This window comes from Ambystoma mexicanum, chromosome 5p (assembly GCF_040938575.1).
Source record: "Ambystoma mexicanum isolate Mex_15411 chromosome 5p, UKY_AmexF1_1, whole genome shotgun sequence".
NCBI classification, from domain to species: domain Eukaryota; kingdom Metazoa; phylum Chordata; class Amphibia; order Caudata; family Ambystomatidae; genus Ambystoma; species Ambystoma mexicanum.
The window spans coordinates 37,354,884-37,382,407 of NC_090930.1; positions in this window are offsets into that span (position 1 = coordinate 37,354,884).

A 27,524-nucleotide genomic window follows, 5' to 3' on the forward strand; every position below is an offset into this window, starting at 1 on the left:
CCGGGATACATGCGCGCAGATGCGCGCGACCCAGGCCTCAAATACTGTGCAGGAGGTTTGAGGGTAGTTTGTGGGTGTGGCTTCAGCCGAACTTACAACGGCTCACGCTTCTTTCTTCAGCAACTAAGGAAATTACACGCTGAGATCAGCGAGGTGCAGCGTATCCAACAAGGTAGCCAGGCATCAAACAGCACTCTGGAGGCACTCCGAATGTGCGCAAGATATCATTGCTCGTGCCCATGGACCAGTACCACAGATTGCCACGTTAGACCCTGTGCTCACTACAATATGCTATCTCAGCCATTTTGGACAAGCACAACAGGCATCATTACCTCTTCCTCGTCCCACGTCTTACCTATGAGGCTCCGACCTCCATGAGAGGTTCCATTCCCCAATCCAGTTAGTCCCGCCTTCTTCCTACTGAAGGTCTAATACCCCCCTGTACCCACAATCACTAGTAAAAAAAATGCCCTGACCTTTGGACAGAGACCGATGTGAGCAAATAAGTTTACAGGCTTTCTCTAGATCCTCACACTCCTGGGATTTCAAGGGGGAAGGGGCATAACAGTTCCATTGCTTTCCCTCCATAGGTCAGGTGGCAGGAGGGAATGAAGGTCTTTTGTCACTCCTGCGGGATGAGGATGGTCATCAGAGACATGGGGTATAAACTTGAGTGGCCCCGGCAAGTGAAGGCGTAATCACCATTACTAAAACAGCAAGCCCAGGACAGCAATTGTGGTGTGCCTAAGTGCTGGCCAGGAGGAGAGTGGCTCTGACATCATGCCTTGAGGCAACAAGAGCTGCAGGGGGCTGTTACATTGGGTATACTTGGCAGGTGTGAGTGGCTGGACTGGTGGATTACACTCCAAAGACACACAGAACCTTGGCAAGGGTCAAGCTTCTCTTTATTCCCTGGTTGCTTTCTTCTTCCCATCCAGGCTCCTCCCCTTCCCATCCAGGCGCCTCCCATTCCTATCCAGGCTCCTCCTCTTCCCATCCAGGCACCTCCCCTTCCCATCCAGTCTCCTCCCCTTCCCATCCAGGTCCCTCCCCTTCCCATCCAGGCTCCTCCTCTTCCCATCCAGGCGCCTCCCCTTCCCATCCAGTCTCCTCCCCTTCCCATCCAGATCCCTCCCCTTCCCATCCAGTCTCCTCCCCTTCCCATCCAGGCGCCTCCCCTTCCCATCCAGGTCCCTCCCCTTCCCATCCAGGCGCCCCCCCCTTCCCATCCAGTCTCCTCCCCTTCCCATCCAGGCACCTCCCCCTGCCATTCAGGTCATTCATTCTCATCTGTGCCGTTCTCCTTCCTTTCCCTCTTAAAGGTGTATCCCTTCCCTCTCATACATGACACCTTCCCCACACTTATCAAGTTGATTCCTTACATTTCATCTACGCTCTCTGCGGTTTCTTAATGGTGTGCCGTGGTCTCTCATCTGTGGGAGCCTTTGTTTTCTTCACAAGCTGTTCGAGGTACTCGTTCAGTTTCTTCTTCACTCTGTCTCTTTTGGCTCGGGTCCACTCTTTGGCTTTCTCCTTCTATGCTGCTGTCTTTTCCCTCTGTTCTATTCAGTCGTTTGAAGAATGACCGTTTTGGGTGTTCTTTTCTACTCCATCTTATACTGTCACCACGCACCCTTTTGGATTAGTTACTATGAGAGGTTCTGCTGCATATCTTGAATCTGTTTTCTTCTGTTGCTTTTATTTTACTATCACCTCTTCTCCAACTACAACTTCTCTGTCTTTGGCCCTTCTCTCAATGTCTGTCCATTCTTTCGTCTGGCGCTTCTTTGCATGTCTCTTTTCTGTATCTCTTCACCTTCTTTGCTTGTGTAGTTTTCCATTTGCATCAGTCGCGTCCTTGGCTTGTACCTGTTCATGAGTTCTTTGGGCGTTTTCGCCGTGGCCTCGTGTGGTGTCTTCGATAGTGGAGCAGCATCTGGCAGAGGGCCTGCTGCATTGATGTCTTCTCAAGGATGGCTCGTTGCCTTTTTCTTTTGATGGAAGCCATACATCTCTCTGCCATCCTGTTTGCTTGTGGCCACAATGGAGTGATCCTTTGGTGTTGCAATCCCATGTGTGCTGCAAATCTTGTGAATGCCATTCACTGAACATTTCATCTAAGATTCCCACCACGTGGGACTGCTGCACTATAGGGAATCGGGAATATTCGTCTATTGCCACAAGCAGGTACCCTCCGTCTAGTAGCGGCCCATAGAAGTCTGATGCCATGTGATGCTATGATTCGTCTGGCATGAGTATAATTGTTAGAGGGAGTGATGTCACTGGTGTGGAGGTGCTTTGGCATGCTATGCAATGTTGTACAACATCATCTACTATAGCGTCCATGTATGGGAACCCCCCCTGGTTGCAAAGCATCTTTTTGGTGTTCGTCACACCTCTGTTTTCCTGAGGCTTTTGGGCACCACGAGCCCGCATCTTCTCAGGGGGATGCCTTATGCGATCACTGCTAGTTCCATGTGGACTTTGGCCATTCTGTCTAGGTCTTTTATGTAGGCGTCTTTGTGTTGCTGTATATTTCTATAATTCTTCCATTGGTTTCTAGTTAGATGTGAAGCAAGGCTTATCGTATGGTCTTTGACTCTTTTGCAAACGTTGACATCATCAGAGCTGGGGTAAGGGCGTTTTTCGGAGATGTACTGTATGCAGCCTTCTGCTTCACTTTCAAGGTTGTTGTTCGTCTGCCCCTTTGGGTGCCTAGATATGTAATGAGCTGGCTTCAGGCCACCACCCCCCCCCCACCTCGGTTTGGGATTCATCTTGTAATCGTACTCCTGTAACTGGATGCCCCATCTCTCTATTTGTGGGGGCATTTTAGTCTTTGGGTTTCCAAATAGGTACAGAAGGGCTTTGTTGTCTGTGATGAGTATAAATGTGTGTCCGATCTCAAAATGGTGGAAATACTCACAGATCCCAAGACCGGGAACAGAGAGGCTGCAGGGCACCTCCTGATGTGGTAAGAGTCCCGCCTTTTCGGATGTTTTTGATGCCTGCCTAGCAATAGTTCGTCCCGCACGGAGGTCAGGATGACAGACCCCAAGAACCAGGGGGCTAATTTTATATCCAAGCAAGCCCTGAGGGGGTCAGCAGACACCATGGCCTTATCCCCTACTACTAATAGGGATCGGGTCCTGGAGGTCGCAACTCTCAGTGAGCTCAGGAGATTGCGAGTGCTTAGCAAGCATAGCAAACCCCCTGCTAAAAAAATGGTACATGTACCTCAAATCAATATGGAAATAACTGGCCCTAAAATCCATCCGACGCAACAATTGTCCACCGATGCACCACTTTTAGCAACAGTGGAGAAACCTGCAACTACACAATCCTCCACTCTTCAAGAGAGAGCTATGTCTAACCCATATCAAGCAGAACCCATAGGCATTTCCACTAGTCCTTTCCAATGGTCCGAGCATATGGCTAACATTGCCAAAGAACTTCTGGCATGTAAAGACCCATTCGACCTCGGCATAATGGCAGAGGCTTTGAACAACTGGGCCTCTAGCTCATGGCTACCCATGGTGAATACAGCCTCCCAGACACTCGGGCCCACCTGCACAGGCGTCTTGCCGCAGCTTTCCTTTGTAAATGTTTCTTGTCAAGCCACCATTCAAAAGGAAATAACAGACCAAGGGTCCCAAACCGATTGGGGTAATATAGACATACCCAAACTTATTTGATCAGTCAGTGACTGTAAGGAAAAGGTCCTAAGATATCCTAAGATAGCAGGTCCACTGGAAAGTTCTCACTCGATGCCGCAACGTGAGTCGAACATCGCACACAAAGAGGAAAGTCAGCCATTAAATCTAAACTCCAAACTGAAGAGAACCCTTTTTAGGAATCTACAACAGAAGAAGCTACAAATGCCAAAAATAAAGGACGCAAATCTACATGATTTCGTAATGGATCATAGAAACTTTATTATAACCAATGTCCAGAGGATCGAAGGCAAAGAATCCAAAGAAGCCTTGTGTAACAAGCTTATAGCCTGGTTACGTCAAAGAACAGGACCAGGGGTGGTTAGACGCCTGGACTTAATCATCACACGGAGGATAGATCAGAGCTATTGGTGCTCACAATCTAATAGTGATTGCATCCTAGTTGGATGTGGGGATAGCACCCTACCTACCTTTCTTAAATGCTGTAAATATCTGCCCAAAGGTGACACGAAATGCAATTTGATTCTCTAAATGCCATAGTCTTTCCCTTTATTGCTATTCTGCTGTTTAATGTATGTTATACAGTCGTCTCTGTTAAGAGTCTGCTTTCTATTGCCATAGTGTTTGGTTTCCTTCAGATGGAATTCGCTGACTTTGTTCTCTCCTGGTATGCAGATTGTTCCTGTATCTTCTCTGTTTTTGTTTTGGGCTTCTTGTTAATCGTCGTGCTGTTTGAATCTCATGCCAAGATGTCTATCTGTACGTATCATGTAACATTGTTCTGTTTTTTGTGGCGCCTATAATCCTTCGGGTAACCTGTGCGCGGTATAAATAATAAATCAAATCAAATCAAGGGGAAATATTTGGATAGGGAATAGGTGGCCAGAGTAGTCCAGTAGTTGTCTCGCTTCATGCGGTGTGTAACTACGGCTATACCAAGCCCCTCACTAAATTCTGAATATGCCAATTTAAGTACTTTCCAAACATTGGCCTGCCTCTAATATCAGAAATCAGGGATAAGAACCTTGATGAATGGGGAAGAGCTCTTAACACATACCGATGCCGAGGTTCACGGCTATACTATAGCCGCCATCTTGTATATATTGGAAACAAGAATAGAGCTTGAAGTGGGAAAATGGAAAAACAGACTCCCCTCTTTCCCCTCTCGCGCCTGGCCTAAAGGTTCACGGCCTAAGCACCCGCCACGAGAAGAGTTTGCCCATCTACCAGACGACCAGATACCCTGGTACAGGAACATACGGATGTGTCCATCTGCCTGCCCAGCAGCCCGCTCTGCCCATGCCGATGCCTGCGGCATGGATCAACTGGACTAAAGCTATACGTCGTTAGAGATGCCATGACGACCTAGCCAACGGATAGCACACCTGTGCCAACATACACACTGGACACTCCCGCACCAATCTACATGAAGAATATACTCAGTGCTATGACGTAGGCGACAGACATACTCACGGACGTGCATCTTTATTATTTTCCATATAGGCTTTCAGAAATGCAGAAACGCAAGACGCATCATGAACTCATCTAAAGAGCTTGCTTACGCTTCTCCTACACTTAGGTGCCGTAATGAGAATTATAACAAAGACACGATACTGGTCATAAGACAATATGAGACTATAACCTAAAGCGCCTGTGCACCAGACGGTTCCACCTATATACTAGGCCTGAGTAGGCCGCAAGCAAGAGCTCTCGTGGACGATTAACAGAACAAGAATCAGGTTGCTGATCCTGCAGAATGAGCCTGGGGAAAGCAGACAGCCAAGGTCGTAATGTTGCAAACCCACAATCCAAAAGCAGACCATCAAGGGCACGATGTTGCAACCTCGCATGCCGCGCACCAACATCAAAGTCGCACCTGCAATCAAACCAGACACACAGTGGAAAAACAATATTAATTGTGCAGAATTCTGCCTCAAACACGGTCCCATCCCACGTGACCAAGCCGAACCTGACGAGATGCCAAACCCAGGAGGAAGGAGGCGTCTGGATCCCTCGTTACAAGACACAGGCAGATACACTTGAAAGGATCAATGGACATCTGCAACGGTGGGAGTAGTCGGCCGTCCAGCTCATGAATAAGTCTTCACATTGTCTGCATGTACCAATAGTGAAACATTGTTGCAAATTGCAGGTACACCGAGAGCTGGGAATAGCGATGGTCCCAGGCTGGGAAGCTCACGGGCGCACCAATCAGAACATGGGGCTCTTATCACTGACGCCATTAACATCAACCAACCATTAGGGGTCTCCATGTAACAATCCTCATGTATCTAATTGTAGGGACAACCCAGATATATCACCTGACTAACCCTCAGCCACTCATATTATTCTCTATACGTATGCTATACTAACCCTACCACTGGAGCAACCAATTAAGACTGGCGATAGGTTTTTTTGTTAATTTTCTAAAGTGACGCAGGTAGCGCGTCATACTACAGTAAAAAGGGCCTGCGAGCCCCACGATTGTGTGTGTGTCAGGTCAGACGCGTATGATCCTTGACCCATCCCTGCCGTTTGTGTTTAATAAACAGCAGAGTCACATTGCTTCTTGTGTGTGTCTCATACTCTATCTCCTTTGGGATATACGGGAGGAGTTGGGGCCTCCCTGCCCGGAGGTCTGCGGACGGCCCGGCCGACCCCGGCAGAATTTCCCCCGACAAGCTGGAGGCACTGCTGAGATCTGTTTAAGATCGGCATTTTTACTTTTACTTTTTCCAGGGACTCCAGTTGCGAGAAGGCCCGGCGGCGCGGCCCCCTCTGCCGTCGCCCCCTTCTGAGGACTACAGGACCGTCGCGGAACTGCGAGAAGACCGGACAGCGCAATCCGAATATTGGCCCTCGGGAGCCGGTTGAGAAGTATCCCGCCCGCGGTTGGCGAGTGTCCAGACGTGGTCCAGACGAGGGGAGGTGGCGAGCCGCTTGGAGGGGTGCACGCAGTCGAGCGGCCCCGCATCAGGAGAACTTGGTGAGCATGCCACGCACAACAAACAATGTGAAATTGTGAGGGAGGGGGGAAGAATTAAATACGGGAGGCGGGAGGTGTTGCACAGGTGAACGGCGAAGGTTTGATAGTTTAGTGTTAGAAATAGAATGATTGATAGTTGAACAAGCGCGAGAGCAGTTGGCAATGTAACGCGAGAGAAGGGGGCGGAGCACGAAAACATCACGTGCGGCCGCTCGTAGAAACTGATTGGCCTAGGTCGCGACTACGTGTAAGGGTGTGTGTGTGTGTGTGGTTTCCTACGATTTGGCATTTATTGATCAATGAGTAGATGAGGATCCCTATTGTACGAGCAAGACACTCGATAGGTAGATGACGTTTCCCTGTAGGCGGTAGCTAGTTAAATTGCCTAAATACGGAAGATAATTGGCTGGTTAAGCCCTCCTGTCGAGGGGCGTATCACACGCGAGGCGACGCAGCGTGCGCAGTCCGATTATAGAGTTGATTTGATTACCTTGTTCCAGGAGTGACAGGAAGACAGCTGTGGGGTTAACGGGGGTAGATTGCAGGTGTATTCTGGATTTAAAGAGTATATGAAGAACTTACCAGTAGCTCTACGTGATCGGTGACGTCACCAATAGGGTTTTCATAGGATATTGCAAACACGAGGCATCCTCGTTGTGAGAGTGTTGAGGAAGAGAACGGTGGTAAGGGAGTAGAAACGGAGATAAACGGTAAAACGAGTTGATCGAGAAAAGGCGAAGCGGGGAACGTGGCTGCGCACGGAGAACGCCGGCCATGGCAGTGTAGAAGGGGGAGGAGCACGTGAAAACAGGACGACTGTATAAGCACGTAATAAGGGGTACGCAGCCGCAGGGGGCTACGTGCGCCTCGGCCGCAGGGGGCCGTAAGGGTGTTGTATAAAGGAAGAAGGGCAGAGGAAAATGTACAAATGTAACATACTATATTTTTATAATTTCCCTTAAGCAGACTATTGTAAGTCCCCAAACTTACGGGGCCAGGTAACGATATAAGGCTGTATATTGTAAACTACTAAGTGGGATAAACTGACACCAGATTAAGGGAGGGTAGCGAGTGGAGCGCTACTATGTCATACGGAACAGGATCGGGAGGGTGGGGGAACACCCTCACCACGCCACTACAATACATATGCACAACACTGCCACCCCATAGGGAGAAACTGATTAAGTATAGCATAGAATGGACCCAGGGGACAGATAACAAAATGCTAACACCGTGGCCGCCTAACGGTAGCTTCGATCCATATGCCCAACATTCACTATTAAATCATCTGCACAATACATATAAAGGGAAGAAGTTGGCAAACCACATGGAAGTGTTTAACTTATGGAGGATGTTCCAGGGGTCCCGACCAGGACCAAATGGAATATTCACTATGGGGGAAATACCAGAAGAAACAGAGATTAAGGAGGAAGAAGAGAATGGGAAACAGGGGTATGAGAACCCAAAGAACACGGGGAACAGAGGTGAGGGAGGAGAAAAGAATAATAAAGCAGATGAAATAAAAAAGGAACCGAGCAATGATATACCCATAGTAGCGGGAGTAAAAACAGAGGGAGGGGGGTTGTACCCTTTAAGAGAATTGGGAGAAATAGAAAGAGGACAGTTAAGGGCGGCTGAGGGATACTCGAACCCGGCATACAGCCCTCCACCATATGTAGCTCATAGGAAAATGCCAGCAGGGGAAGGGAGGACTGGAGAAGACCAGACTGTGGAGATAGGAAATGATGAATGGGTAGCTGCACAGATATTATTAAAATTACGAGGTTCATTAACGGGAGAAGAGAGGGAGGTAGTGAAGAAAACAGATGAGGATAATACCAGGGAGAGTGAATTGAGGGGGGAAGAGCTGTTAAGACAAAAGGAAGAGATTTTGGAGGAACGATTAGCAAAACTAAGGGATGAACAGAATGAATTGACCAAGCAGCTTGAGAGGGAAGAGAGAGAGAGAGCGAGGAAAAGGAAAGAAGGTAAGAACGAATTGGAAAAAATAAGGGAACGAACTGAGGAGCAAAGGAGAGAAGCTGACAGGGTAAGAGCAGCAGCAGAAAGGGTATCAAGAGTAGTACTGCGGGAAAAGAAAAGGGAAGAAGAAGAAAAAGAAAAAGAAATGGCAATATGGAGGAGGAGGTTACTATCAGAATCAACTAAGAAATACGAAGAAGAGAGGGTGATGGAGAGTATAGTAGAAAAAGAAAGGGCGAAATGGGAGAGGGAGAAAGAGGATGAGAGAATAGTAGAACAGATGAGAAGTGACGTGATGGAGGAGTTGAAAAGGAAGAGGGAGGAAAATAATACGGAGATGGAGGAAAGGTATGAAGGAGAAAGAGGAGATAGGGGAAGAGAGAGTGGAAGATGGGGGAATATATATTATGACACAGAAGTAGCAACAACATCAGCACAAAGGGGAGCGGTTGACAAAAGAGAAAGAGGAGAACTGGACCGAATAGATTTACAAACAGTAACGATCAGGGGGAAAAAGACCGAGTGGGGGGTGCCGTTTATAAATAGCTTTTGTAGTGAGGAAGAGAGAGTGGAAAGTGAAGGGAGGAAGAGTGAAAGGGAAAGCTTAGATAAACTATACATCACCCAGACCAATATGGACTCACCATGGATCAGTAGGAGAAAGGATGAGATGGAGAGAAGCAAGGGGGGAAAGACAGGAGTAGAGGAAAGACGGGCAAATGAGGACGCAACATCCCCATCCCCATCATCCCCATCACGCCCTCCCCTATCGCACCCTACAGGCTCAACCACCTCACGTTCGTTACGCAAAATAAAACTAGCTCCCTTCACTGACGAACTGACACCCTATACCTGGCGGCTTAGAGACCTCCCTAGTCGCAGGCAGGAAAGAGGTGTACACATGCCTACATTAAATACAGAGGAAGATGGAAGAAGGGGAAAGATACAGAGGAAGATGGAAGAAGGGGAAAAGATGGAGAAGAAAGAGGTATGAGCAGGGGAAATACAAACGAAAGTGTAAATGAGGAAAAAAGAGAAGAGGTGGAAGGGTGTGAGGACTCAATATTATGGAACACAAATGGTGAAACGGAACATAATTTAATGCCACTGCTGGAGAGAGGTGGGGTTAGACCACAGTATGTTCCTTGGAAGCATACCGATAAAGAAAATATCAAATGTAGGCTCCCATCATTAAGTGGAGGTGCGGGTAAATGGATATATGAAATGGAAAAACACACCGCAGGACAGAAGCTAGCAGTAGGAGATGTAAAGGGCCTTTTAATATCAATATTAGGGGATAGAGCGGATGACATATGGAAAAGAGCGGGATTTCATGGGGTAACAATAACAAATACATCGCACGATGGGGCACCGTTCGCAAACTGCAGACATGCACTATGGCAGGCATTGAGGGTACAGTACCCAGACACCTCAGATATAGGAGCAATTACATCTCGCAAAGTGCATGAGAACGAAGATCCTGTTGATTATATTCAGGAAATCCAAGAGAAGTGGCGCATGGAAACTAGAGAACAATGGGATAAAACACCAGCAATATTTTACCATATACTGGTACAAGGGCTCCCGGAAGGAGTTCAGAAACAACTAAAGAAAGTAGTGGGAATGGAGGCAAAACCATGGCCCGAAATACAACTGACTATAGTGCATCATTGTAGGACATGGCAAGGAAAAATGAAACAAAAGGAAGAGGACAGGAAAACGGAAGAGGCTAAACTAGTACAGAAAAAGCTTACTAAGTACACAATGGAAGGGGCACTAATAACTACACCTCCAACAATGACCCAAAGCCCCACACAAGTAGTGGCTGCACAAGATTCCTCACAAATACCACCTTCACAGATTACGACACAACAGGTGCCGCCACTCCAACCATACACGCCCAACATGGGAGGAGGATACCCAATGCAAGGAGCTGGATATTACAATTATAACAGGGGGAGAGGAGGACTTATGAGGGGGAGAGGGTACGGGTATGGTACCCAACCGCAGGTGGGAGAATTTAGAAATCCCTATCCCACAGGGCAACCAGTATACCAGGACAACACAGGGAGCTTTCCATGGCAGAATAGGGAACCACAGGTGTGTTGGAGCTGTGGACTATTGGGGCACATGTCACGCACGTGTAGAGTTAGACCAGGAACACCATTATGGAGTAATCAGGGACAACCACGGCCCGCACAAGTACAGCAAGGCATACCACAACAGCAGATGTTGCCACAAGGAAATGAACAACAACAACAATTAACACAACAACAGCCCCAAACATTGCCACAACAACAGGTAGCGATCACACAACAACCACAAATACCACAAACGCAATTGGGTAGGGTGACGGTTTTGGGACACAACCCTTATACCGGGAATGGCCAGTCGTTGTACCCCCAATAGGACAGCCCACAGACGGCCTTGGTGTGTCCCATCCTGTCAGTAACACCTAATAGTGCGGAGGAACCACGCATAGAGGTAACGATAGGTGACAAAAAATTATCATTCCTTGTTGACACCGGGGCGACCCGGTCTTGCATAAGGGAAGGTAAATTTAAGATGTCAGGTGAGACCATGAACACCCAAGGATTCTCTGGGGCTAGAGGGTTGGTTCCCTTTACTGATAACATTCCCTTATCTATTGGAGATTACGATCTGTCAGTTCCACTTTTATATTATAGTGCTTCACCAGTAAATATACTGGGGAGAGATATAATGAACAGGTTGAATATGACGATCTCCTTTACTGAGGACGGCATAATTTGCTCTACTCCAGGGATTAACATGCTCACGGCACGGCAAATTATGCAGGCATATTGTGGACAGACAGCGATTAGGGCGGAGCCAGTAGATGGTGAACTGTTCCAGTATGGAACCGACATGGCAATTGCATGGATGCCAGGGATAGAAGGGAAAATATGGAGAAGGCCAGCAGCCTATCTGTTCAGACCAGAAACACCTTTTAATGAACCAGAAGGGAAGGTGGTTTCAATGGATATTGAGAGCATTATTGCAACAACTGATTATATTGCTGTACATGCCCAAGACAAAGAAGGAAGAGCATGGAGGGCAGTGATAGCATTAGCAGAAGGATGTAGGCTCACCCAGGTGTCAGATGAAGAGCTGTTTTCAGATGACAAGGAGGAAGGTGAAATGGTGTTTATGATGAGTGTGGAAATATGGCTAAGAGTTGCCTACAAACAAGTAGCACAGAAAATTGCAATGGCACTTGAGGCACCCACATGCACCCCGGTCCCTTTCTTTAAGGACGATATGTCAAAGGTACCCAAATCATTGTGGACTACTGGCCCCTATGAAGTGGGCTGCATAAAAAGTATAGGGGGAGTAAAAATAAAATTGAAAAAAGGTGCAATACTCCCCAGAGTAAAACAGTACCCACTATCAAAAGAGGCAGATGAGGGCATATATGAAACCATAACGGCCCTTATAAATAATGGTATATTGGTCCCCTCAGAATCACCATGTAATACGGCTGTGTACCCAGTGCGCAAGGCTAAAGGAGGGTCTTGGCACTTTATACAGGACCTCAGGCCATTGAACAACATAGTAGAAGCGGAATATCCCATAGCTGCAAACCCGGCCACAATATTGTGTGGCATTCCAGCAGAAGCATCACGGTTTACAGTGATCGATCTTAAAAATGCTTTTTTCTCAATACCATTACACCCAGACTCACAAGATCTGACGAGCTTCACTTACAGAAATGCTAAGTGGAAGCACACCAGATTACCACAAGGGTATTGTGAATCACCTTCAATTTTCAACAGAGTGATACAGATGGATTTGGGTAACATTGAAGTAGAAAGCATGGTGTTGGTAAACGTGGATGACATAATAATTTGCAGTAAAAACGAAAAAAAACATGCAGAGAGGACTCATTAGAGATGTTGACGATATTGGCTGACAAAGGTTACAAGGTAGACATGGAAAAGATACAGTACTGTCAGGAACAGGTACTTTACATTGGTCAGCTTATATCCCAACATGGAAGAAAGATCGCGCCACAAAGAGCACAAGCTATTTCGGCCACTCCAATGCCACAAACTGTAAGGGAACTGCAGCAGTTCCTGGGGCTCTGCAACTACTGTAGAGCTTGGGTATTTGATTACAGTTCAAATATAGGGCCCCTGCTTGAGGCGTTACGGGAAGCTAATAAAGGGGAGAACAAATTGGGGTGGACAAGGGAAATGAAAGAAGCTTTTGATGAATTAAAAGATGCGATATCAACTGCTCCGGTGCTGGCAGCCCCAGACTATGAGCGGCGATTTTTTATATTTTCACATTGCGAATCAGCAGTAATGAAGGCCGTGTTGGCTCAAAAAACAAGCATGGGCTACAAACCAGTAGCATTTTACAGTGGCCACTTAGATCCTGTAATGTTAGGCCACTTCCCCTGCGAACAAGGTCTCGCCGCAGCCGCTTTTGCGGTGGAGAAAGCATCAACAATAACCATGGGGTGCCCGACTACACTATTTGTGGAACATGCACTTTTTGCAATATTGAATAAACCTAAATCCACCCTAACCACGCAAAGGGCATCAGGTTATGAGATCATTCTATCCAGAGCTGAACTATCAATTGTTAGATGTAGCACGGTCAACCCTGCAAGGTTCCTAGCAGAAGTAATTGAGGAGGGAGACTATGCCCATGACTGTACTGAAACAACTGAAATGTACTCATGTACTAGAAAAGTTGAGGAAAACGCACTAGAGGGGGGTGAGCTGTTATTTATTGATGGGTCATTAACCATCGATCAGGGGGATGGTGTGAGGAGGACTGGGGCAGCAGTGGTGAAAATGATGGAGGTACCGGTGTGTGTGGCAGTGAAATGTGTACAATTACCACAGCATTACTCCGCTCAAGCAGCTGAACTGGTCGCACTGATCTTGGCGTTGAAGGAAAGCTTTGACAAACGAGTGACTATATATTCCGACAGCGCATATGTCACATCAACTGTCCACTCAGGGTTGTCGAAATGGAGAAGAAGAGGGTTTAGGAGAGCTGATGGCACCCCAGTGCAACATGCTCTCTTATTGGCTGAACTGATTGAAGTAATAAATGACCCCCAGGAACTAGCTTTAGTAAAATGTACCGCACACACCAATGGTGAAGATCACGTCTCAAAAGGGAATGCAGCAGCAGATGCACATGCGAAGTATGCTGCATACTTTGGTGAGATATGGAACCCCCCAGAGTCACAGAGAGGGAGAGGGAGTGGAATAGCAAAAGAGATGTTGTTAAGAGAAGGGTACACCCATCTCCCAGCCACACAGATTATGGAGCTACAAGCGGCTGCACCAATGGCCGAAAAGGAAATATGGGTAAAAAGAGGATGTACAATGTCCCCAACTGACGCACTATGGCGCCAGGGTAGTACTGGAAAGGTTGTAATACCATTGGCACTTTTGAACACTGCCCTGATCCAACTACATCATCCAGCCCACACAGGAAAGGAAGTAATTGCAGCACGAATTAGGGAAGACTGGTTCTGCCCCGAGTTAAATTTGCATGTGTCGAATTTTATCAGTAACTGTATCACATGTCAACAGTTTACGGCCGGCCACACTCTAAAGGTGATAAGAGGTATCATACCCCGGCCAGAGGGACCTTTCCGGCATCTCCACATTGACTATGTTGATATGATCAATATATGTCAAGGAAATAGGTATATGATTGTAGTAGTATGCCTATTCTCTAGGTGGATTGAGGCAGGGCCCTGTTCACACCCAGATGCATTTAGAGCAGCCAAGTTCTTAGTGAGGGAGGTCTTCCCCAGGTGGGGAGTGTGCGAGGTGTTAAGGTCAGACAACGGCCCACATTTTGCAAACGAGATGTTTCAGCACATCACATCGCTGCTGAACATTAAACATAAATATGCATGTGCATACCACCCACAGGCCAACGGTATATGTGAACGCCTGAATGGCCTATTAAAGGAGGCAATTGCAAAGATACAGCAAACAACAAAGAAGAGTTGGTTATATTGTCTTCCATTAGCATTATTTGAGCTGAGGAATAGGCCAGGGTCCGACCACCACCTCACTCCCCATGAGGTGGTTACCGGACGTCAAATGCGCCTTCCCCTAACGCCAACGTCAAGAGCATTTACCAACCATGAAAGTACTGCAAGTGTTCTGGGTGATGAAATGTACCAATATGTGTCTTCTTTGATTACTAGTGTAGTGTTTGTGTCTCAACAGCTCGAGAACAGCCAACAAGAAGACGCGGATAAAGAACTGGAAAAGGAAGGACTGTGTAAGGTTGCTAAAGGTGACCACGTACTACTTTGCAACTTCAATAGGAGATGGAATGACCCACGCTTTACGGGTCCCCATCTGGTAGAGGAGGTATCAACAAGAGCAGTAAAGTTAAAGGACAAGCGTGCCTGGAACCAACTACACGACGTAAAGATCTACGGACAACAGACCCACCCCAGCGCCACCGACAGGTCCATTGAGAGAACAGCAACAACATCGACAACAGAAGAAGGAAGTTCTACCACAGCCAGCGGCCCAAGTATTACCATACCCTGTCACTCCCCAGACTCCCCAGAGACAATAATTGAAGAAGAAAGGGGTGATCCCCATCCAGCCCACCCCATGATCACACGCTCAAAGAGTAAAACAACGCCCACCGGTTGAACCCAAACACCCCCTGCCCACCATCCACTGACCCCTGTACCCATTACAGTAGTAACTGTACTAAAGGACATTGCCTCGCACAAATACACATGTAAACACGTGAATGCTCTCTTTTCTTTTCTCTCGCACATGCAGGAACCGCGTATTATTGTATTGCTAAGAAGTAGATAACTAACAAATTCACTGCCCAGGAGTAGATGGTACCCTCAGACGATAACTACCCAGAAGAATTATCACACCAATTTGTATATGAAATAAAAAGGCCAACGTACCTGAAAAGGAAAAGGGTACGAGTTTACTACACAGCGTTCCTTTTGGCCATAGAATATTCGATGCCCCACCTCCACCCATACTTACCTGCCCTAAGAGATAGATCGCTCAGAATAGCGTGGGAACAGCTCTTCGCCTGGGCACTGAATGACTATTTGATAGGGAGAGCTTAACAACTAACATTAACCAGCATATTAAGAATTTTCAGGCGGGCAACTCTAACATCGCAAGAATTCGCTGCCGGACTGCAGCAAGGTAAGAGCAAAATGCCGGTGAAATTAGCATATGCAATAAAAGTAATAGGGATTTTGATAATCACCGGGTTCGTAGCTGCCTCTGTATGGCAGTACAGCTATGCTACCAATATTATTGCTGTACCCAAACCTAACACACCCCCATCCCCAGCTGCAACAGGTGTTAGGTCAGGTGATATTAGCAAAATTGCGCACAAGCAGAATAGAGTACAACGCAGCACATACTCAGATAATAAAGGTATTGACAATTATATACAAGATTCAGCACACGTCTCAAACAACATATGGTATCAACACATGACCCGCATTGGTAAGCAGACAACAGAAGACAGCTGCTACGTTTGCTCATTAATACCATACGCCATGAGCGCTTCTCGAACATTTGTTGCCACAGAAATAGATGAAAAAACGGCACGGTGCATAATATACTTGGCACTGTTCCAAACGAAAGGAAGATTTCAAGGAACAGTGGTGCATATGACGTGGAAAACACGAGACTCATACCCATACGAAAACAACTTCCTCAAGACTTTTTTGAGTTACCACAAGAGCAGTTTACATGCTGAAGCATTTAGATACATAACAAGTGGTCCTGCAAAAGGAGAAACAAAGAAAGTAACACTGCAGTATTTATCATGTGATTGGTACGCCACTGAAGTCCCTGGTAAATTAGGATGCTGGGAGAGGCCACTGGTGACGATAACGGGGAAAGTATACTTGGACAACAAATGGGAGATAGGAGTGGTTGGCAGCAACATGATAACAAAAGAAACTATTTCAACTATCGATGCGCACAATCACAGATGTTGGACAACTTGGATCAAATACGTGCCCATGCTCACATGGATAGAAACGGATGAAGACCCGATAACAATACTGCCGTTGACTGCGCCTAAAGTATGCTACCAACATAAAGGAGAGGTGGACGTAGGATATAACACCAATTGTGGAAGCGTGATGGAGTTACCTGAGGGGGGAGCAGGAACAGCAGTGATAATGGACCATTACTGGGCCTGTGGAGAAAAGGCATATCACACGCTGCCCCCTCTGTGGAATGGTGTATGCACGATGGTGCACGTCAATGTACCATCGCTAGTGGTACCCCAGAAGCATGTGAATGTGGCAAACTTTCCCAAAATGGATGAAGAGGACAAGAGAAATAAGAGATCTGCACTGCCTCAGGGGGAGCCAGGGAACAGGACCAACGGCAATGAAACTGTCCTAAACAGACGGAAAAGACAAGGGGAACCTCTGACAGGAAATGACCTATGGGGAAGGTTGGAAACGGCACTCACTTCGATTCCGCCAGAACACAGACTATTCAGCAGAGCAGCAATGTTCTTCTCCTCAATAATACATCCAGGATTGCAGGCTTACGCGAACGCAAAATGGCTCCAGATAACTAGATGGGAACTCATGATGACCATCAATTCTACAGTAAACGGATTCAACGCAATAAAAGAAGAGCTGCGAGCAATAAGGATGGTAGCACTGCAGAACAGATATGTATTGGACCTCCTCACTGCCATGGAAGGAGGAGTTTGCGCAAAGATAGGACAATCATGCTGCACATTCATTCCTGCCAATGATGCTGACAACGGTACACTGACAGAAGCAGTTTCACAACTGGCCCAGTTACACTCCAAAATGGTGGATGAAAGTAAGGGTGTGAAAAAGGATGAGAGCTGGTTTTCGCTATTATGGTCATGGATGCCATCCTGGCTGTCAGATGGACTGAAAATTATAGTTGGCTGTATTATTTTGGCTGGAGCTACCCTGATCATAATAAGATTTTGGAAAGCCCGGAAGGCACGCACCACTGATGAGTTGCTTGAAATGGTCGGTATGCACCCACTGATGCCAGCAGATGACGGCCAACACACAGGCATAATAATACAAGAGAGAGAGAAATCGCGCAACCAGATCATCACCAACCATCTGGACCCACCATCGGTGAAGGTCGAGAACCCAAGAAACCCCAGGAATTACATAGGGAAATGGGTATACTGTACTCCTGGAGGAGCCTGTGAGTATATGTATTGGTCATTTGAAGATCATGTTAACCATTATGGACATTTAGGAGGAATAACTAAAGTGTGGAGAGTAAGAGGAGATAACGAAAAGGATATGTTTGTGGTCGACAAGTCGACCAGAGGGGGGACTGAAGTGGGAAAATGGAAAAACAGACTCCCCTCTTTCCCCTCTCGCGCCTGGCCTAAAGGTTCACGGCCTAAGCACCCGCCACGAGAAGAGTTTGCCCATCTACCAGACGACCAGATACCCTGGTACAGGAACATACGGATGTGTCCATCTGCCTGCCCAGCAGCCCGCCCTGCCCATGCCGATGCCTGCGGCATGGATCAACTGGACTAAAACTATACGTCGTTAGAGATGCCATGACGACCTAGCCAACGGATAGCACACCTGTGCCAACATAGACACTGGACACTCCCGCACCAATCTACATGAAGAATATACTCAGTGCTATGACGTAGGCGACAGACATACTCACGGACGTGCATCTTTATTATTTTCCATATAGGCTTTCAGAAATGCAGAAACGCAAGACGCATCATGAACTCATCTAAAGAGCTTGCTTACGCTTCTCCTACACTTAGGTGACGTAATGAGAATTATAACAAAGACACGATACTGGTCATAAGACAATATGAGACTATAACCTAAAGCGCCTGTGCACCAGACGGTTTCACCTATATACTAGGCCTGAGTAGGCCGCAAGCAAGAGCTCTCGTGGACGATTAACAGAACAAGAATCAGGTTGCTGATCCTGCAGAATGAGCCTGGGGAAAGCAGACAGCCAAGGTCGTAATGTTGCAAACCCACAATCCAAAAGCAGACCATCAAGGGCACGATGTTGCAACCTCGCACGCCGCGCACCAACATCAAAGTCGCACCTGCAATCAAACCAGACACACAGTGGAAAAACAATATTAATTGTGCAGAATTCTGCCTCAAACACGGTCCCATCCCACGTGACCAAGACGAACCTGACGAGATGCCAAACCCAGGAGGAAGGAGGCGTCTGGATCCCTCGTTACAAGACACAGGCAGATACACTTGAAAGGATCAATGGACATCTGCAACGGTGGGAGTAGTCGGCCGTCCAGCTCATGAATAAGTCTTCACATTGTCTGCATGTACCAATAGTGAAACATTGTTGCAAATTGCAGGTACACAGAGAGCTGGGAACAGCGATGGTCCCAGGCTGGGAAGCTCACGGGCGCACCAATCAGAACATGGGGCTCTTATCACTGACGCCATTAACATCAACCAACCATTAGGGGTCTCCATGTAACAATTCTCATGTATCTAATTGTAGGGACAACCCAGATATATCACCTGACTAACCCTCGGCCACTCATATTATTCTCTATACGTATGCTATACTAACCCTACCACTGGAGCAACCAATTAAGACTGGCGATAGGTTTTTTTGTTAATTTTCTAAAGTGACGCAGGTAGCGCGTCATACTACAGTAAAAAGGGCCTGCGAGCCCCACGATTGTGTGTGTGTCAGGTCAGACGCGTATGATCCTTGACCCATCACATTGCTTCTTGTGTGTGTCTCATACTCTATCTCCTTTGGGATATACGGGAGGAGTTGGGGCCTCCCTGCCCGGAGGTCTGCGGACGGCCCGGCCGACCCCGGCAGAATTTCCCCCGACAAGCTCCTCTTTGGCTGGAAATATACTGTATCATTTTAGAAGTCCCCCGGGCATCGCAGAAATCAGGAATCCTATACTTTAGCGTGTTTCGTAGTCTAAAATATAGAAAAGTGCCAAGTGAGTCCAAGGCTCCTATCTCCCGGGGGTTTTCCTTCATCGCTATGGTTTCCACCCTTTTACACTTCTGAAACTGAAATATGTTACAAAGTGTTACTAATTGTTAGGGAGAATTCTCATTTCTGTGTTAATTCCCTTCGACCTTAGAGACCCTCAGCTCTTTTGCTGGACTTTAGGACTCTTCATTTTTACCCTGGAGTGAGTGGGACCTTTTTTCTCACTCCCTCATGTATTTTTCTCTGAGTTGGACTCTGTGTTTATTTTGGTTTTGGAGTCTGACAAACTCCATAGGCATCTACTTTTTGTATGGTGACACACAGCACCCTCAGTGCAGTGTCACAGAGAAGTCCTTTGGATTTCTCTTAAGGTTTCAATACCTTCTATTGGTTAAACTACTGTTTCTAAGAGTAGTAAAGTGAAATTGACTACTTACCTTTTTCTCTTTGTAGACCCAGCACACACCATCTGATGTGGAGCGCTCGGGGGGTTACTTAGTATCCCGTTTTGTCTACCATCTCATGTAACATTTTTATGTTACCCTCACTACAGTTAATGGCTGGTGGCAGTGGTTAATTTTTCCTACCATTGTGCGTTTTTACCGCAGACTGTATCCTCAGGCTTAATCCTCAGCTGCAGTATTGCACCCATGGGTGCCCATTTTGTCAAAATGGCCCGGGTCTTCTTTTTTTTGCCATTTCTTGTTTTGTGAGGTCCTTCTAGAGTTTTACTCTGCATGCTAAACAAGGTTTGGTCCCTTTGTTTGTTTTGTCTTTGGTGGGATTCACTGGTGAAGCCTTCCTCTGGCTCCAGCATGTCAGGCTGGGCAGGAAGCAAGGGAGGTTCCTGAAACTCCCTGTGCTTAGTCTCCTTGGTTACAGGAATGCACCCAAAGTTGATTGGCTGGATGGCTGTCCTAGATGGACAGCCACCCTGCTGTGTGAGTGACAGTTAGGCTGCAAATGAAAGGGAAATACTTGCATAAAAGGCAAGGTATTTTGCAAGGAAGGCAGAGTCGACCACCAGACGAAGGAACTGAAGAAGAAACTGGAAGAGATGCTTGCTGCACCCTCCTGGACCGTTGGTTTGCCCGGTGAAGCCCTGCTGCAGTGTTGAAGCTCCAAATTTCGAATCGACTAGAGGAGCCCGGAAAGGACGACTTCTTCCCTTGGGTTGGTGGGACCAACTGACCCCAAGATGAACTTCAATGGAACTCCTCTACCTGCTGGCTGTACTTCTTCACTGCAGCTGGAAATGAGTGCCAGTGGACAGAAACACCAGAATAGAGTGCATTGTTTTTAAGCAGGCCCGAGCTCCAGGAAGAGCCTAAGGACTCCCTCGAAGCAGGACTATGCAAGCTTGAGCCAAATCAACAAAGTGCTGGACACCAGAAGCAAGGGGAGCCCACAAGGTTTCCAAGAACTGCGGTGGTGCTATTTGTGAGTAGCTGAAACCGCAAAGTGCCGCTGATCTGGAGTAGGCCCATTGGTGCCTCCGACCTTCAAACCGTAGTGCAGGAGTCCCCAGACATCCTACCTCTTGTCCCGACGACTGAGGCCCAGGAACAACATGATCTGCAGGACTACAACAGGAACAGAAGTCAGCTGGAACCTTTTTCTTAATGCTCATGGTGCTTTGTATCTAGGGGTAACTACCTTTTGTGTGTAGCTTGCTTGCTCTCACTGGAGACTTGCATTTACTGCTTTTGCAAAGTTGCTTGCATTTATGCTTTTCACAAGCGTCCCAGTTTGTGGCCCAACCATGATTATTGTTACCCCAAACTCTCTATAACATTGTGCAAGACTCTTGTGCTATCTTCAAGAAGTGCCTCAACTCCCCTAGACTTTGTTCAATTGACATTGGCTGTCCTGGCTCCCTGTAGACTCTTCTGACCCTCTGATTTTGTGTTTAACTGTCCCTCAAAAAGTCATACATAAATTACTTGTATAGCAGGGTAAGGGTTAACCTATATTTCACTGGGGGATTGTAAAGTACTTACTGTTCAGAGAACCTGTTAACCTTGGTTTCCTTCCCTAACCCTGCCCTTTCTCGATAACTCCAGTATTGCATTTAAGTGTCAAAGTGATAAAACAGTGTCGACAGTGTCCTAGCAATTGGTCACCTCCGGGTGTGGGACGTGTGTGTGTGACATCCCTAAAGGGGATCTACTTACTTAACTGAAACTGAAGGAGTGTATTTTCGAAGTGTATTTGAGTGTTGCATATTGCCCTTTCTAAAGAAGGCTTATTTTAAAACTGACTGTTAAATTAATAAATAATTAGTTTAATAAGAAACCTTGAGTATAAGTGTTATTTGACTATTTGTATTTGTGTAACTCTATATTGCATCTCTAGAGCTCACATTTATCCCTCTTAAGATAAGCCTGGCTGCTCAGTCACTGTACCAATGTGTGTAGCACATGCAATGGTTGGTTTAACTATTGCCAAGAGGACAATGCTGGTGCCGTCTTCCGCAGGGTACTGCATACAATCTTGCCTAACACTAATTCACAACTCTCTGCTCATCATGCTAACCTTTCTTCATTTCTTGTTCTTTCTGCAGGTTTTGATACTGTTGATAGCTCTGTTTCCTTGTCTACTCTCTCATCTAGATCTCTTTCCTCAGCCGGGGCCTCCCTCTGGAACAGCCTCCCTGCCTCCATGAAACTTGAGAACCATCTCTGGTTCCGGAAGCACCTCAAGACCTTGCTCTTTGCTTCTGCTTTCTCTCCTCCCCTCCCATGCTGAACTCCTGGTTGAAACTGTCCTGGTGAAGTGGCCACCCTCTGATCTCAGGCCCAGGTCCTCTCCCCCGCCAGTTACACACCTGCACTGCCGCCCTGGCAACACCCGCACTTGGGGACTGTTTTCTGTTTCCCTACAGTCCCCAACCAGCACTTGACCCCTGATGTCTGCACTTACCCTTGCACTTGCCACCATCTGGCCCTACTTCTCGTATTTTTTATTTATTCTATTACCCCATGTACTGCACTATCCCCACCCCTCCTCCCATTACGCACTTTTCCTCTTCCCCCTTCCCCTGCACTTGCGTGATCTGAATGACACCTGGCCTAGTAGGATTGCCGTCTCTGTCTTCCCTCTGTTCCCCCTCCCTGCCTCGTCGCACCTTGAAGCACTTCTGTATAGGTGCATTATAAATGCCATGTCATATCATATTATATCCTTAGGATTTCATCATTGCTTCTGCTCCTGTGTTACAGTTAGGTCTTGGGCTGATCAGCAATTCTGTTATCCCTTTCCAGTTTGTAGCCCTCTCACCCCCATAGCCCTGTCCTTAGTCCTATTCTTTTCTTTCTCCATTCTACTCTTCTGTCTGCTATCATCTCCACTTTGAATCTTTCATTTATTTTATTTTATTTTATTTTTGGATTTGTAGAGCGCACTACAGCCCACGAGCATCGAGGCGCTATGAGGAGACGTAAGAAGGCTTAATTAAGGGTTACATAAATGCGGCCCAAGAGAGTATTGCTTATTATAGAATGGTTCGTTACATGCAGCATTTGAGATGGTATTATTTGGATGCAAACACAGAAATACATACATGTGGGCGAGAGGCCCTTTCAAACAAAGAGCCTTGTTTTGATGGCTTTGCGGAAAGCTGAGTGAGAGTCAATAGACCAGATCTGAAATGGGAGGGTGCTCCAGAAGGAGGCGGCCATCTCACTTCTATGCTGGTGACTCTCAAATCTTTCATTCTCTCTGCTATTTTCACTCTCCTTCCTGCTTCTCTTCTTTCCACCCAGTCTTTGATGAGTGGCTCATCCCTGCATCTTGATTGCATTTTTCCGTACACCATTTCCATGCACTTTCTCTCTTTTCCTCCTTCCCAGCTCTCCCTTTTCTTCTTCAGCACATAATTACTTCTGGCCGGTCGCGCGTTCCTTTCCTCTTCACATTTCCAACAGACCAGCCTCATTACAACCCTGGAGGTACAGAGTGAATGGCGCCGTAAAAGGTGCCGGCGCCGTTCACTCCGTACCGCCGCATTCCGAGTTCCCCTTGCGGGACACGGTAAGCACGCCTGGGAAAACCAGGCGTGCTTCCCGGGTCCCGTGAGGGGAAGAGGGAACAAACAACGGGCCATCTCGTAATGGCCCGTTGTTTGCTCCCTCTCCCATTCCCATTCAGCCCTATGGGGGCTGAAATGGGAATGGGGAAGGACCGTGTCTGGGTCCTTGGAGGGAGGAATTACCAGGCCTTCCAAACTCGGAATGGCCCGGTAAATCCTCATTCCGAGGACCCGGACCCCGACGCGATTTCGGCAGCAGCCATGCGGCCAATAGCGGCATGGTTACCGCCAAACTCGTAATGAGGGCCCAAATGTTTGTCGTTTTCATCTTTACAATATCTGCAAAACGTGCCCCTTGTTTCTTGCTTAATCGTTCCCCATCTTGGCTATTATTTTGCCCACTTAGTTGGTTTACGCGCCCATCCATTTGCTCCCTTATTCCTCCTTTCATGCCCTTTTCTTGGCGTCAGTCTTTTAAAGCTTTGCTGGCTTCTCTTTCCCTTTGACACTCGTCTTCTCGTTCTTTTTCTGTGTGTTGTCTTCACGTGTATTCCCGGCCCAGCTCCCCCCACTATCTTTCCTCTCTCCATATATACTGTCGCGCCATCTTGGTGCCCCATCTCACTTCTTCTTCCGCCTCCGGAACCACCCTTTGCCCAGTCTCACTTTCCCTCTTTCCGGCTTCTGGCTCCAAGGCATTGGAACCTTATGCCTTCATTTATTAGGTCTGCGTCCAGTTTCGTCCCTTTCGGCCTTTGCTTCATATTTTCCTTCTTTCGACCCAATAATGTTCTTTAACCTGATTGCAATCAATGCAATTCCCACGATTGTGCAGCTTCACTAGGAATGGTGCTTCGGTGAAAGTGTTAAATGTTAATGTTAAATGTTAAAGGGATTTGTACCGCGCACCGTCACCAACGGAATTGGTCCCCAGGCGCTCTGGCAGATCTGTAAACGATAAGGTGGGATGGGTTAGTAAGGTGAAGAGGGAGTAGGATAGTGAGAGGAGTGGTGTTCTGTTGGCAGCTTCAGCTCGGTATACACCAGATACTGAGCTTTGGTGCAGGTATTGGATCGGTGTCAGTCCGCGTGTGCTGTTGCTCCGGCTTATGTGTTGTTGCAGTGTTGTGAAGTGCGTGCGGCTTGTGGTGCGAGAAATGGTTGTGTGAGTTTTTGAGTGAGAAAAGTATGCAGAGTTTGAGGTTATATTGGTTAGTGGGTTACCTGACCTTTAGCATGCTAACATTCACAGTTTTCTCTAAGTGTGGCACTTGTTGGCCTTCACAGTCCTGTCTAGAAGCGGCGCAGGCCAATGTTCACAGTTCTATCTAGGTGTGGGCATGCTAGCATTCACAATCCTATCTAGGAGCGGCGCAGGCTGGTGTTCACAGTTCTAAGTGTGGCACATGCTAACATTCGAGTTTCATCTAGGCGCGGGCATGCTATCCTTCAATCAAACCTATCTAGATGCGACGCAGGCTAATGTTCCCATTCTATCCAAGCGTGGACATGCCAACATTTACAATTCTATCCAAGTGTAGACATGCTAGCATTCACAATTCTATCCGGAGGTGCTGCATACCTTCACTATATAGAAATACACATAAAGGAACCGGCTCCAACCAATACATCCTCTGTGGCCCAGGACAGAGAACACTTTGTAAAGGTTTTTGTCTCCTGTAATAGTTATTTTATAAAGTGGGATATTGGGACAATTCAGAAAAGGGATCAGCGTCAGTTTCATCAAACCCTGGTCAGCGTCGAACTATCTACATTCGACTTAATCTCTGGAATGCTTGCAGGGGGCTGCAGCAGAGTATACAGTGGGGGCGTTGTGGGGGGGGGTACTTCTGCCTTGTGGAAACGCTAAAGCGACTAGTGTGTCTGCTCATATGGCAAGCAACGCTCACACTTACAATGAAACCCTGAAAGACAAGCCAGCATGTCGCACAGGGTTTAATAGGAATTGTAAACGCTGTCTGCCATGCAAGCATAACAGGCATAACAGGCAGCATGCACAATGGACCCCTATGCTGGTGCTTAAACCAGGCGGACCCAATAGTAGCTCAAGTTCATCTGACCCGTGGCATCAATGGAAGCCGTAAAAGCCTTTTGCAAGGCTTTCACGTCTTCCATTGATGCCATGGCTCATTTTTAATCATCAGAGGCCGAGAAGCAACTTGCATTTCTGAGGCCTCCCTTCCTCTCCACATTTCTTATGCTGTTTGTGCCGGCATGGATTTTCATGCCGGTGCAAATATTGGAGATCACTATGGGGTCAGCCTGCATCATTAATCAGTATATAGCACTTGGAATAATATGGATCCATTGTACACACTGCCTGAAATGCTTGCATGGCAGGTAGCATTTACAATTACAATTAAACCCTGCCTGCAATGCGCACATGGTTAGCAGTGTTCACAATTGTAATTGTCAGGCAGGGTTTAATTTTCATTGTGAGCAGTGCTCACAATGAAAAGTAAATTCTGCCCGGCATGCAAACATTCCAGGCAGCGTTTAATAACTGTGCACAGTGGAGTGCAAGAGTACAGAGCAAAAGGCAGTGTACACACATACACACTGACGTTTGTCCTACAATTTTGCACTCTGCCGTGCAAAGGGTGAACATTTTTCAACGAAGACCCACCTACGTCTATGTCAATACGTAATGGCTCTCGGCTGCAAAATGAGTCTCTTTTAACCGTGAACCCAAGGAAATCTGTTATGTTAGCCGCTGTTGGTGTTAGCGAGAGAAATTCCTGATTAATGAGCAGCCCGGGATAATCTACAGATGCACAATCTCTTCCATCAAGGTGGCACTGATTTCCATTAAGAAGACAGGCTAGTGGCAGGATAGTGAGGGTGAAAAAGATCAGGGAGAGTGGCCCTAGATTGCGTTATTACTCAATGGGATATTATCCAAGTCGAGGGGAGGACATATATGTGCAGTGGCCTGACCTCACTTCTTCTCTTCTGGCCTCTACTTCCAAGCTTCTCTTCCTTGGAGAATTCAATATTCACTCAGCCGGACACACCTTGGATGCTCTCATCTCAGCAGACATCCCAATCTCCAGCCCCCTCATTACACCTCTCTCCCGGTCTGACCATGCTCTCCTGTCCTCTCACATGGGTCTCTTGGGTTCCCCGGCTAAGCCCCTGCCTGCACTGCCAGTCTCCTTCTCTGTCATTCGACCAATGAAGCGAGTGTCAGTTGCTGCTTTTGCCGCCACTTTCGTTCCCCCTTCCACTCCAGGCACTGACTCTCACTCTGACACAGCCCTTACTAACCTTCACCTCTCCATCTTCAACACCCTGGAAATCCTTGCCCCTTTTATGAGGATCTGCATGAAGCTCGCCTCCAAGTGCAACACCTGGTATGACTCCGGCCTAGCCTCTCTGAAACGCAAGTGCAGAGCTGCTGAGTGGAAGTGGCAGGCTTCAGGCACATCCTGTAACAGACTGCCCTGCTGCCTCCTCCAATGGCAATACTGACTCTCCATCTGCTCGAAGAAGAAGGCCTTTATCCAAGTCCACATCTCGGGGGCCTCTAGCAACACGGGTGAAATGTTCAAAATATGCAAGGAACTCCCCAATCCTACTGCAGTCTTCACTTCTACTCTGCCATCCCTGAGCCTCTGCACTGCACTGGCCTCCCACTTCTCAACCAAAACTCAGGAAATCCTGTCCTGGCTCTCCACTACACCCCTCCCTCCTCCCTCACCCACTCTCAGGCCTCCTTGGCCCCTCTCTCACCTTATGTCCTACTTTCCTCTTTCTTGACCATAGCACCGGATGAAGTCTCAAGACAAGTCCCCTCGATGAACGTCTCTTCCAAAGAGGTGCTCCCCTGCTACACTAGA